The 12,395-nt window shown below is 44.0% G+C and overlaps 11 non-coding genes across 11 annotated transcripts; 6 read left to right on the top strand and 5 right to left on the bottom strand.

Moving 5' to 3' along the window:
- Nucleotides 1–2,158: 2,158 nt before the first annotated feature.
- Nucleotides 2,159–2,247, bottom strand: Trnay-gua (transfer RNA tyrosine (anticodon GUA)). Its single transcript is given in 2 exon segments — nt 2,159–2,194; nt 2,211–2,247. It is a non-coding gene; the product is annotated as a tRNA-Tyr (tRNA).
- A 248-nt stretch (nt 2,248–2,495) lies between these two features.
- Trnaq-cug (transfer RNA glutamine (anticodon CUG)) lies at nt 2,496–2,567 on the top strand. The gene has a single exon. It is a non-coding gene; the product is annotated as a tRNA-Gln (tRNA).
- Nucleotides 2,568–2,925: 358 nt separating this feature from the next.
- On the bottom strand, nt 2,926–3,014 carry Trnay-gua (transfer RNA tyrosine (anticodon GUA)). Its single transcript is given in 2 exon segments — nt 2,926–2,961; nt 2,978–3,014. It is a non-coding gene; the product is annotated as a tRNA-Tyr (tRNA).
- Nucleotides 3,015–3,262: 248 nt separating this feature from the next.
- Nucleotides 3,263–3,334, top strand: Trnaq-cug (transfer RNA glutamine (anticodon CUG)). The gene has a single exon. It is a non-coding gene; the product is annotated as a tRNA-Gln (tRNA).
- Nucleotides 3,335–3,692: 358 nt separating this feature from the next.
- On the bottom strand, nt 3,693–3,781 carry Trnay-gua (transfer RNA tyrosine (anticodon GUA)). Its single transcript is given in 2 exon segments — nt 3,693–3,728; nt 3,745–3,781. It is a non-coding gene; the product is annotated as a tRNA-Tyr (tRNA).
- A 248-nt stretch (nt 3,782–4,029) lies between these two features.
- On the top strand, nt 4,030–4,101 carry Trnal-cag (transfer RNA leucine (anticodon CAG)). The gene has a single exon. It is a non-coding gene; the product is annotated as a tRNA-Leu (tRNA).
- Nucleotides 4,102–4,459: 358 nt separating this feature from the next.
- On the bottom strand, nt 4,460–4,548 carry Trnay-gua (transfer RNA tyrosine (anticodon GUA)). Its single transcript is given in 2 exon segments — nt 4,460–4,495; nt 4,512–4,548. It is a non-coding gene; the product is annotated as a tRNA-Tyr (tRNA).
- A 248-nt stretch (nt 4,549–4,796) lies between these two features.
- Nucleotides 4,797–4,868, top strand: Trnaq-cug (transfer RNA glutamine (anticodon CUG)). Its single transcript has one exon. It is a non-coding gene; the product is annotated as a tRNA-Gln (tRNA).
- Nucleotides 4,869–11,473: 6,605 nt separating this feature from the next.
- Trnaq-cug (transfer RNA glutamine (anticodon CUG)) lies at nt 11,474–11,545 on the top strand. The gene has a single exon. It is a non-coding gene; the product is annotated as a tRNA-Gln (tRNA).
- A 358-nt stretch (nt 11,546–11,903) lies between these two features.
- Nucleotides 11,904–11,992, bottom strand: Trnay-gua (transfer RNA tyrosine (anticodon GUA)). Its single transcript is given in 2 exon segments — nt 11,904–11,939; nt 11,956–11,992. It is a non-coding gene; the product is annotated as a tRNA-Tyr (tRNA).
- A 248-nt stretch (nt 11,993–12,240) lies between these two features.
- On the top strand, nt 12,241–12,312 carry Trnaq-cug (transfer RNA glutamine (anticodon CUG)). The gene has a single exon. It is a non-coding gene; the product is annotated as a tRNA-Gln (tRNA).
- Nucleotides 12,313–12,395: the final 83 nt, after the last annotated feature.

Here is a 12,395-nt window from a genome sequence, read left to right as displayed (position 1 = left end):
AAGATTTACCATGTTGCCGCTGTTCTCCCTATTCCTACCGATATTGCAAACAGAATTTTAGCTCTTGCAGGCTGGTACGTTTGGCGAGGTAATATTTTTAAAGTCGCTTTCAAGGCTACCGCTTTACCTCACTATAAAGGTGGTCTAGCCCTTAAAGATGTTGAATCACAGTGCTTAGCGATTTTTCTAGCTAGAACATCAAGGATCTTACGATGTAGTCAGACAGGTCTTACGGCACGTCTATTCCAGCAGTTACGACCACCGGATTTGACGCCACCGATAAATGTTGGACCTATCCATCCCGAGCTCGTTCATATTCGCCGATTTTACGTGGAGTCCAGCTATGTGCATCAACACCTGCAAGCATTCACTGCCGCGGCTGTCTACAGTGTATTTACGAATCGGCAACAGAATAACTCTATAGAAATGAAGTATCCTGGCAAGAACTGGCGACAAATTTGGATGAATATCAGCACTCCTCTTCTTCGTTCCCGAGTACGATCCGTGTGGTATGATGTTGTGAACGAGGTGATGCCCACGGGGGAGAAATTGTGTAAGATCCAATTACGTCCTACACCGACTTGCGACGCGTGTGGACATGTGGAAACATTGCAACACATATTATACTGCAGAGATCAAACGCAAATCTGGAACTGGACTAGAATGAAACTGGCTCTTATTAATAGAACGTCGCCATCCGCAATACAACTGCAGGATATACTCCACCCGGACTGGCAATTATTTCCGAAATCTAAAAATAATAGCTATACCTGGTTAATTGGACAGTACCTCTATTATATGCTGACGACTAAAACGCCTACACTTTCTGATTTTCATATGTATCTTATTGCTGAATATTACGCGATCAAACGATTACGAAAATATAAAGAAAAATTTCAGAAATTTCTCACCGTTGCTTTGAATGATGGAAAACTTTAAGTGTGCGAACCATTGAGTACGATTATTGCTTTTTATTTCTTTCTTCTATTATTAGGGTATCTCTTTGTCAGTTCTCCGGACTTTATTGTTTCATAGGTGGTACAATGTGTGCACCTAAGGTCAAAGAGAAGCAGCATGCAACAGGATGCCAAGCTTGTGGAGCCAATATTTATTTCTGTTTCTTTACGTTCCCCAGAAGACACGTATATTTTAATTTGATGTAGTTTAACTCAGACGAGGCAGTATTTCTTTCTAGATACCCGTTTTTTTCCTCAATACGGACCTTTATTTCTCCTTATTATCTACGATACAGAAAGAGAATCATATGCTCTTGTTGTTTTTGTCTCCACCAACTCAAGGAACACACCAGTTACTTTAGTGAATCACAGCAAGGAAACTGCACGGCGGCCATCTCGGCGAACATACTCTCAACACTAAGAGATGACAACATTGAATCAAGCCTTCAAGCAACTGAAACATCGACGAATGCAGAACGACACGGAAATATTCATGCCATTACTAAGTGAAGACGAGCTTGAGAGGTAGTGATCCTGAGATATACCACCGCCAAATAAAAAAAAAAAAAATAAAAAAAATAAAAAATAAATAAAAAAAAATAAAAAAATAAAAATAAAATAAATAAAAAAAAATAAAAAAAACTTCAAAAAAATACAAAAGAACAGTCTCCACTAAAAAAGCGCAGAAGCTAGCCGAAGAAGGCACAAGAAGGTGAGCGTATGGATGGGCTGTGTGGGGAGAAGGGAGGCCCAAAAAAAAAAAAAAAAAAAAAAAAAAATGGTGTAACGGTTAGCACTCTGGACTCTGAATCCAGCGATCCGAGTTCGAATCTCGGTGGAACCTTCGTTTAGTCTAAATTTTCTGTAATAAGCGTTTCTCGCCGAGGAAGTAACAGCGATAGGCTCAGGGGTGTAGTTTCTACGTTTGTATTAAAAACGAGATGTCTATGACACGGCTGAATATTGGTGCGACTATGTGACCTATATAGCACATTAAACGAGTAATGCCTGTAAGAGCAAGCAATTTTACTATAATTCGAAGAAATATCATTATCCTACGAAGGCTAAGAATCCCATGATTATCAACTAGCTACTAGAAGCTGAGCAAATGAATTTCCTTTAAAATAGGTTTAAAACATAGGGAGGTTCTGACCGAGTGGGCATGCTCTGGAGCCTCTTTACTCCTGAGATTAGAAAAACAGTCCTCTGGGCCGGATTTGAACCAGCGACCTATGGATAACTGTGAATCTTCCACTACAGTCCACCGCTCTACCAACTGAGCTACCAGAGGCTCTGCATACTTTCTTATTCGTACTGATTGCTTTACGTCCGTCCCTGTCTTTCGTTTCCACACACTGCTACTCAGCGCTGCCATATAGACGCACAGGAAATGCAGTCATCGGCTGCAACTGCAAACATTGCCCAGATTAAGTTTTATAATGCTCGATCGTGTCAATTATGTTAAAAAATGCAAGTAGGAAGTGTCTGAAGTACGTCAGAACACTGCTAAGTGTATTTACGAGTCCCATTCTCCTGTCTGGTTCCATGGTGTAACGGTTAGCACTCTGGACTCTGAATCCAGCGATCCGAGTTCGAATCTCGGTGGAACCTTCGTTTAGTCTAAATTTTCTGTAATAAGCGTTTCTCGCCGAGGAAGTAACAGCGATAGGCTCAGGGGTGTAGTTTCTACGTTTGTATTAAAAACGAGATGTCTATGAAACGGCTGAATATTGGTGCGACTATGTGACCTATATAGCACATTAAACGAGTAATGCCTGTAAGAGCAAGCAATTTTACTATAATTCGAAGAAATATCATTATCCTACGATGGCTAAGAATCCCATGATTATCAACTAGCTACTAGAAGCTGAGCAAATGAATTTCCTTTAAAATAGGTTTAAAACATAGGGAGGTTCTGACCGAGTGGGCATGCTCTGGAGCCTCTTTGCTCCTGAGATTAGAAAAACAGTCCTCTGGGCCGGATTTGAACCAGCGACCTATGGATAACTGTGAATCTTCCACTACAGTCCACCGCTCTACCAACTGAGCTACCAGAGGCTCTGCATACTTTCTTATTCGTACTGATTGCTTTACGTCCGTCCCTGTCTTTCGTTTCCACACACTGCTACTCAGCGCTGCCATATAGACGCACAGGAAATGCAGTCATCGGCTGCAAGTGCAAACATTGCCCAGATTAAGTTTTATAATGCTCGATCGTGTCAATTATGTTAAAAAATGCAAGTAGGAAGTGTCTGAAGTACGTCAGAACACTGCTAAGTGTATTTACGAGTCCCATTCTCCTGTCTGGTTCCATGGTGTAACGGTTAGCACTCTGGACTCTGAATCCAGCGATCCGAGTTCGAATCTCGGTGGAACCTTCGTTTAGTCTAAATTTTCTGTAATAAGCGTTTCTCGCCGAGGAAGTAACAGCGATAGGCTCAGGGGTGTAGTTTCTACGTTTGTATTAAAAACGAGATGTCTATGAAACGGCTGAATATTGGTGCGACTATGTGACCTATATAGCACATTAAACGAGTAATGCCTGTAAGAGCAAGCAATTTCACTATAATTCGAAGAAATATCATTATCCTACGAAGGCTAAGAATCCCATGATTATCAACTAGCTACTAGAAGCTGAGCAAATGAATTTCCTTTAAAATAGGTTTAAAACATAGGGAGGTTCTGACCGAGTGGGCATGCTCTGGAGCCTCTTTGCTCCTGAGATTAGAAAAACAGTCCTCTGGGCCGGATTTGAACCAGCGACCTATGGATAATTGTGAATCTTCCACTACAGTCCAACGCTCTACCAACTGAGCTACCAGAGGCTCTGCATACTTTCTTATTCGTACTGATTGCTTTACTTCCGTCCCTGTCTTTCGTTTCCACACACTGCTACTCAGCGCTGCCATATAGACGCACAGGAAATGCAGTCATCGGCTGCAAGTGCAAACATTGCCCAGATTAAGTTTTATAATGCTCGATCGTGTCAATTATGTTAAAAAATGCAAGTAGGAAGTGTCTGAAGTACGTCAGAACACTGCTAAGTGTATTTACGAGTCCCATTCTCCTGTCTGGTTCCATGGTGTAACGGTTAGCACTCTGGACTCAGAATCCAGCGATCCGAGTTCGAATCTCGGTGGAACCTTCGTTTAGTCTAAATTTTCTGTAATAAGCGTTTCTCGCCGAGGAAGTAACAGCGATAGGCTCAGGGGTGTAGTTTCTACGTTTGTATTAAAAACGAGATGTCTATGAAACGGCTGAATATTGGTGCGACTATGTGACCTATATAGCACATTAAACGAGTAATGCCTGTAAGAGCAAGCAATTTTACTATAATTCGAAGAAATATCATTATCCTACGAAGGCTAAGAATCCCATGATTATCAACTAGCTACTAGAAGCTGAGCAAATGAATTTCCTTTAAAATAGGTTTAAAACATAGGGAGGTTCTGACCGAGTGGGCATGCTCTGGAGCCTCTTTGCTCCTGAGATTAGAAAAACAGTCCTCTGGGCCGGATTTGAACCAGCGACCTATGGATAACTGTGAATCTTCCACTACAGTCCACCGCTCTACCAACTGAGCTACCAGAGGCTCTGCATACTTTCTTATTCGTACTGATTGCTTTACGTCCGTCCCTGTCTTTCGTTTCCACACACTGCTACTCAGCGCTGCCATATAGACGCACAGGAAATGCAGTCATCGGCTGCAAGTGCAAACATTGCCCAGATTAAGTTTTATAATGCTCGATCGTGTCAATTATGTTAAAAAATGCAAGTAGGAAGTGTCTGAAGTACGTCAGAACACTGCTAAGTGTATTTACGAGTCCCATTCTCCTGTCTGGTTCCATGGTGTAACGGTTAGCACTCTGGACTCTGAATCCAGCGATCCGAGTTCGAATCTCGGTGGAACCTTCGTTTAGTCTAAATTTTCTGTAATAAGCGTTTCTCGCCGAGGAAGTAACAGCGATAGGCTCAGGGGTGTAGTTTCTACGTTTGTATTAAAAACGAGATGACTATGAAACGGCTGAATATTGGTGCGACTATGTGACCTATATAGCACATTAAACGAGTAATGCCTGTAAGAGCAAGCAATTTTACTATAATTCGAAGAAATATCATTATCCTACGAAGGCTAAGAATCCCATGATTATCAACTAGCTACTAGAAGCTGAGCAAATGAATTTCCTTTAAAATAGGTTTAAAACATAGGGAGGTTCTGACCGAGTGGGCATGCTCTGGAGCCTCTTTGCTCCTGAGATTAGAAAAACAGTCCTCTGGGCCGGATTTGAACCAGCGACCTATGGATAACTGTGAATCTTCCACTACAGTCCACCGCTCTACCAACTTTTTTTTTTTATTTTTTTTTTTTTTTTTATTTTTTTTCCGGTACCGGGAATCGAACCCGGGCCTCCTGGGTGAAAGCCAGGTATCCTAGCCACTTTTTTTTTTTTTTTTTTTTTTTTTTTTTCAGATGAGTTTAGTCAGACGCCTTAACCACATTTTTTTTTTTTTTTTTTTTTTACATTGGCCTCCTGGGTGAAAGCCAGGTGTCCTAGCCACTTTTTTTTTTTTTTTTTTTTTTTATTTTTGCTCTACGACTTTTTTTTTTGTTTTTTTTTTCCGTGACAGGAGTCGAACCTGCAATCTTCGGATCCGAAGTCCGACGCCTTATCCATTTTTTTTTTCACTTTTTTTTTACGACTTTTTTTGTTTTGCCTTATCCATTTTTTTATTTTTTTTTATTTTTTTATTTTTTTTATATATATTTTTTTTTTTTTTGTGCTTTATGTGGTATCAGGCAGGGAGAGGCAAGGAGGGCAGGGGTCATGCAATCTGAGGCCTGGCCATCTTGTCTCCCACCGTAACTGTCACCACGGCACCCTACCTCATCGGCGCACTGAAGAAATGCTGCGGCTTGACTCCGCCGCCAGTAACATAAAAACAGAAATTAGTCCGGAGACGAAATGTTGCATCCATTTGCAGTGTAAATGAAGTTGTCCATTTTCATATGTATTCAGGAGAGCCGGGAATCCGTGCACTTTGCACCGCATGAGTGCGTCTCACCCCACAATCAGAGTTAGTATTGAATGAAAAATATAAATTAAAAGTCTTCTATCGTTGTTTCTCTCCATCGGATCGACTGTTACAATTAAGAAACTAGGAAACGCAGTTCTGTGCAGGGCATCCGCCAATGATACGGAACGCGCTACTACAAACATGCTGTTAATTGCTGAACGTGACGAATGATCCAAGTGACGCACTCGTAAATTAGTCTGTCCCGCACTTACTTCTTTGGTCTTCACTTCGGGCGTCCGAAGGAAGAGTGGAATCCACCATGTTGGAAGAAATGGCTTTAAGCACTCCATCCTATATTGGCTGTGAAATGATCGTGTGACTTAAAAAGTTTGCAAAATGAGCTTTATAGTTTTTATTCTTCTGTAGTCGGTGGTGCTGTAGCATTAAATACAGGAGAAAGTCTTCTTTACTCGTTTCGTTCACATTGAAAAGATAGTAAACTGTGTGGCCTTTAAGCCAGTTTACTGAATTTCTTTTGGTCTGCGGGTAAGGCACTACCTCCGGAGTGAGGAAGTCAGCTGGCGTTATGGTCGCGGGGCATGTTCTAGTGATGCTCGCCAACAACTGTCGTATGACCGCCCAAACATCTCGCACTTTTTCGCAGACAAATCGGTGTTCCTCGCTATCTTGTACCTGGCAAGTGTTGCATAAGGGTGAATCGGCCAGATGAATGGAATGGAGTCTGGCATTGGTAGCTATTTTGCGATTCACCGTGAGATACCAAGACGCTCGCACGTGAGACGGTAAATGGCGTGAATGAATATTATCCCAAATCACCCGCCAATTGTGAGCTGTATATTTGTCTTCGATGTTATTCCTGGAGGTGGACTCGATCAAAGTCTTATAAAGTTGCTTCACCACCGTTATTTCCTTCGCCGGAATTCTTGTTCGAGCATAACTATATTCTAGCAGGAAGTATTTTAAATGATAAAGGTCGTGTGGAATATGATGTACATCAATCGGGGGGTTGAGGTTCGCTGGGGAGATTTCGTTGAGAAGGTGAGCAGTGAGACAGTGTGGAGATTTTGTCCATAGCTTATACATACTGCTTAGATAGAGCGCCTGCGCCTTTTTATAGACATCTGTGAGGTGCAATCCGCCCTTCCGAGGAGGGAGCGTCAACGTAACATATTTAACTTTGAAGATATTGCCTCTGGTCACAAAATGGCCCAGGGCAGACAGCATTCTATGTGCAATGCCACTGGGAAGAGGCAACACTTTGGCTACATAGTTAATCTTCGAGAGGATATAAGTGTTGACCAGTTCAATTTTTTGGAGAGCATTCAGTTTCCTCATGCTATGCAGTTGTACACATGCCCTAACTTTATGAAGTAAAGCTCTATAATTAACAGCAATGGTATTCTGTATCTTCCGCCGAAACTCAAGTCCTAAGCACTTTATACTGGTAATTTCTCGTAATCGGGTATGATTGGCTAGATTTATTCCCCGTCCGACATTCATGAGTCCGGATTTTTGCCAGTTCACCTTCGCCCCAGATACCGCCTCATATCGTTGAAGTATTTGAAGTGAGGACCGCACTTCTTGCGCGTTCACGACAAGAAAGCCGACATCATCTGCGTACGCACGGCACACAATCTTCTGGCTATTGATTTCCAATCCCTGCAAATGTGCCATTAGCGTAGCGAGCAGAGGTTCTATGGCGATGGCAAAGAGAGCCATCGACATCGGACAGCCTTGCCTCACCGAACACTCGATATCAATAGCGTCACTGAGGCGACCATTAATTTGAATTCGCGACGTACTATTACGGATCAGATTGTCGAGTACTTGGGTGAACTGGTGCGGAAACCCCAACTCCTGCATGACGCGGAAAAGGAAACGATGGCTCACCCTGTCGAACGCTTTTGCAAAGTCTATCATGACGAGGGCGCATTTTAACTTGCAAGCCTCCGCTACGGCAATGACATCTCTGTAATCCGTGAGCGTGTGGTAAATAGATCTATCTCTACCGACACTCGTTTGATACTGTCCTGTGATTGTGGTCATGACAGTTTTGAGCCGTTGGCTCAGAACACGGGCGAATAGTTTATAATCACTATTTAATAACGTGAGAGGTCGCAGGTTAGTGAGGTCGTTACTGCACGGGGTCTTGGGCAGTAAGACAACAATTCCTTGTCGAAATTCCTGCGGAATAACGTTTTGTGGGTTCATTAGTTCTTTACATATTGCAAGGAGTTTCGATTTCATCTGCGGCCAGAAGGTTTGATATACTTCTGCAGGTATTCCATCGCAACCAGGAGATTTATTCTTCGGACTCCTTAGGATAACGTCTGTTAATTCGTCTTCTGTCACCTCTGTCATCAGCTGAGTCGCCTCTGTGGGGCTGAGTTTCCGTGATAAATTTGTCGCAAACTCCGCAAACACGGTATCATCTGTCATTTTATTGGACATCAGGTCTCGATAGTACTCTTCAATCGCACGCATAATGTCACTTTGTTTAGTAACTATTGCCCCGGTGCTGGTTCGGATGTGTGTAATGATTTTCCGACTGCCTCGTCGACTTTCACGTAACATGTGATACATGGCAGCCTCTTCTTCTTGCACCGTCTTAGGAACTCGCGCCCGAATTTGAAAACCTTCCAACTGTTTCCGTTGCAGCGTTAAAAGTTTCGCCTGAATTCTTTTGATCTTTGCAAAATTGCCGATAACGGTCGCGTCAAATTTATACAACTCCCGAAGACACTGAAAGTAAAATTCCATGGTCCGTTTGTGCCACAGACTTTTCTGACGGGAGTAAAACATTAAAGTTTTCCTAATTTGTGGTTTGGCGCATTTGAGCCACCACTCGATCGCGGAGTTGTAGGATCTGAATTTGCGTTCACATGCCGTCCAGGTGGACAGGAAGGCTTCTCGACATGCAGGATCATGCAAATGTGCGATGTTGAACTTCCATAACCCTCGACCCCGGTATGTTTCCTGTTTTTGCATGTTGACGGTGCAGATATAGGCAGCATGGTCGGAAAATACAGTTGGCCATATTTCGGTGTGTAGCAGGTGTTGCGTTAAATTACGCGATATGTAAATTCTATCTAACCTACTTGCCGAATGATTGGTAACATGCGTAAAACCCACTTCCACTCCGTGCATGTGCGTCCAAGTGTCAGTGAAGCGGAGGTCTTGAATGATCTGTTCTAATTCGACACACCGATTAAAGTGAGGAGTTTGATCGATTTGACGAAGCACACAATTGAAATCGCCGCCAAAAATGACATCACTGTAGTTGGTCCCGAAGAGCGGAAGGATCTCGTGGCGAAAAAATTCTGCACGGTGTTGCCTATTACTGGACCCAGAAGGTGCGTAAATATTAATCAGTCTGATGTTATTGACAGTGACTGCTATCCCTCTGCCGGTCACCAGTTTGGCCTCACAATTTGCAATGATCCCTTCTTTTATCAGTAATGCTGTTCCAAGTTCGAAACCGTTGCCAGGGTTCACGAAAGCGTTATACCCTGCTATGTGGTCTAACCTGATCTCACTCACTTCCTGAAGCATGGCTATATCGATGTCGGCTGCGTATAACAAGTCTTGTAAGTTCTTCAGATTCAAATCACTGCGTATCTTATGGATATTGAGAGTCAGGATCTTGTAGGCCTGCAAGGTGGTCATAGATGTTTGGTACGAAAGGAGCAAACGATAGGGTGCGTCATACAGCCTTCAATTGGAGGCGCTGACCGTGTCGGTCGTTGGAGTAGCCATGGCCACGTGGACGTTGTGTCCATCAACCGCTGATACGGGGGGCAAGGAGCCGGTCGAGGGTGTGGAATCCTCCTGCATCTCTACATCAGCTTCGTTCGTTTCAAACTCGTCCGCCCAATTGGGAGAGCAAAGGGTGCCTACTGGCTCAGAAACTGGTGGATTCGTATTCTGTGGCTCAGTTTGCTGAGTTGGCGTCTCATCTGGTCCGCTGTCGTACATCGTGGGAGTCTCCGACATGGTGTCGTCTGATCGTGTTGTGTCCCGCGAGCGCGAAGGCGAGGCGGCAGCGTCTGCGGGCCCTTCTTTTAAATTCTGACCGATTAATTTAGCCTTTCCCCGCAAGCTCGGTGCTGTATCTTCCGCACCTTGGTGAGCCATCCTCCGCTTTTTATTTTTCTTCGGAGATCGATTACCACGTATTACTGTGTCGGAGTTGGGCGTCGTTTCAGCGACTCGTTCAGACATGGGAGCAGGAGCCATGGACACCTCCACCAACTCGGCACCCCGTGAGGGCTGGTCCACCGCCATCTCACTGGTCCTGTTAGTTTCATGTGTTTCAGAAGCAGCCATCTCGGACGCGACTGGCGTGTCCGGAGACGTCACATTAACGACGGAACTGGGTCCGGCAGGTTTATCGCGAATCGGTTGTATTGACGGCTCACCGCGGGCAACCGACACGTACGATGGCTGTAATGTTGACATCGCGGGAGGGCTAACACTCTCTCCGGTTGGCAGTTGAACTACACGACGCTGTAAACATTCCGCACGAACATGTCCCGTCGAGTTACATCTGGCACATGTTCTAGGTTGGCCATCATACATTACGACGGCACGGTACCCACAAACCGTGACGTACGACGGGATATGTCGTTGCAAGTCAACTTTAAGCTGCCTGACGCCATTCAGTACCGGATACTTATGCGCCGGAGACCAACGTTCTGCAAAGTTGCTCAAAACTTTGCCATACGGCGATATCGCAACGTTGATCTGTTCTGCTGGGACCTCAAACGGTAGTTCAAAAATGCGAATTGTTCGAAGTCCAAGCCCGGCGTGAGAAACAGTAACCACACCCACATTGCCATCACTATGCTTAAACTTCAAACCAGAACTAAAGGAGTCAACTAGTTTGTCACAAAACTCGGCATCTCTCATCTTGATATAAACGATGCTAGACAGAATCGACAAATGTATACCGATAATCTCATCGAGGCCAATTTTCATCACTTCTTCGAGGAAATCCTCGATTTCGAAGGATGTTGGTCGGGCAAACGTGTTATCGAACGTTAACTTCAAGGTGTCTTTCCTCATAGTATGTGCCATCACTGAATTATCAACGTCATTCCACAAACGCAAGAATAACCGCTGCTAGCGAGCGACTTACCCCGCAGAAGTAAACAAGCCAGCCGCAGCGCGAAGCACAGACAACCGCACGCCACGGCCGCTGCAGGCAGACTGCGCCAACTGAGCTACCAGAGGCTCTGCATACTTTCTTATTCGTACTGATTGCTTTACGTCCGTCCCTGTCTTTCGTTTCCACACACTGCTACTCAGCGCTGCCATATAGACGCACAGGAAATGCAGTCATCGGCTGCAAGTGCAAACATTGCCCAGATTAAGTTTTATAATGCTCGATCGTGTAAATTATGTTAAAAAATGCAAGTAGGAAGTGTCTGAAGTACGTCAGAACACTGCTAAGTGTATTTACGAGTCCCATTCTCCTGTCTGGTTCCATGGTGTAACGGTTAGCACTCTGGACTCTGAATCCAGCGATCCGAGTTCGAATCTCGGTGGAACCTTCGTTTAGTCTAAATTTTCTGTAATAAGCGTTTCTCGCCGAGGAAGTAACAGCGATAGGCTCAGGGGTGTAGTTTCTACGTTTGTATTAAAAACGAGATGTCTATGAAACGGCTGAATATTGGTGCGACTATGTGACCTATATAGCACATTAAACGAGTAATGCCTGTAAGAGCAAGCAATTTTACTATAATTCGAAGAAATATCATTATCCTACGAAGGCTAAGAATCCCATGATTATCAACTAGCTACTAGAAGCTGAGCAAATGAATTTCCTTTAAAATAGGTTTAAAACATAGGGAGGTTCTGACCGAGTGGGCATGCTCTGGAGCCTCTTTGCTCCTGAGATTAGAAAAACAGTCCTCTGGGCCGGATTTGAACCAGCGACCTATGGATAACTGTGAATCTTCCACTACAGTCCACCGCTCTACCAACTGAGCTACCAGAGGCTCTGCATACTTTCTTATTCGTACTGATTGCTTTACGTCCGTCCCTGTCTTTCGTTTCCACACACTGCTACTCAGCGCTGCCATATAGACGCACAGGAAATGCAGTCATCGGCTGCAAGTGCAAACATTGCCCAGATTAAGTTTTATAATGCTCGATCGTGTAAATTATGTTAAAAAATGCAAGTAGGAAGTGTCTGAAGTACGTCAGAACACTGCTAAGTGTATTTACGAGTCCCATTCTCCTGTCTGGTTCCATGGTGTAACGGTTAGCACTCTGGACTCTGAATCCAGCGATCCGAGTTCGAATCTCGGTGGAACCTTCGTTTAGTCTAAATTTTCTGTAATAAGCGTTTCTCGCCGAGGAAGTAACAGCGATAGGCTCAGGGGTGTAGTTTCTACGTTT

The sequence above is a fragment of the Schistocerca serialis genome, chromosome 2 (genome assembly GCF_023864345.2).
Source record: "Schistocerca serialis cubense isolate TAMUIC-IGC-003099 chromosome 2, iqSchSeri2.2, whole genome shotgun sequence".
NCBI classification, from domain to species: domain Eukaryota; kingdom Metazoa; phylum Arthropoda; class Insecta; order Orthoptera; family Acrididae; genus Schistocerca; species Schistocerca serialis.
This window is presented reverse-complemented; position numbering and strand designations above follow the sequence as displayed.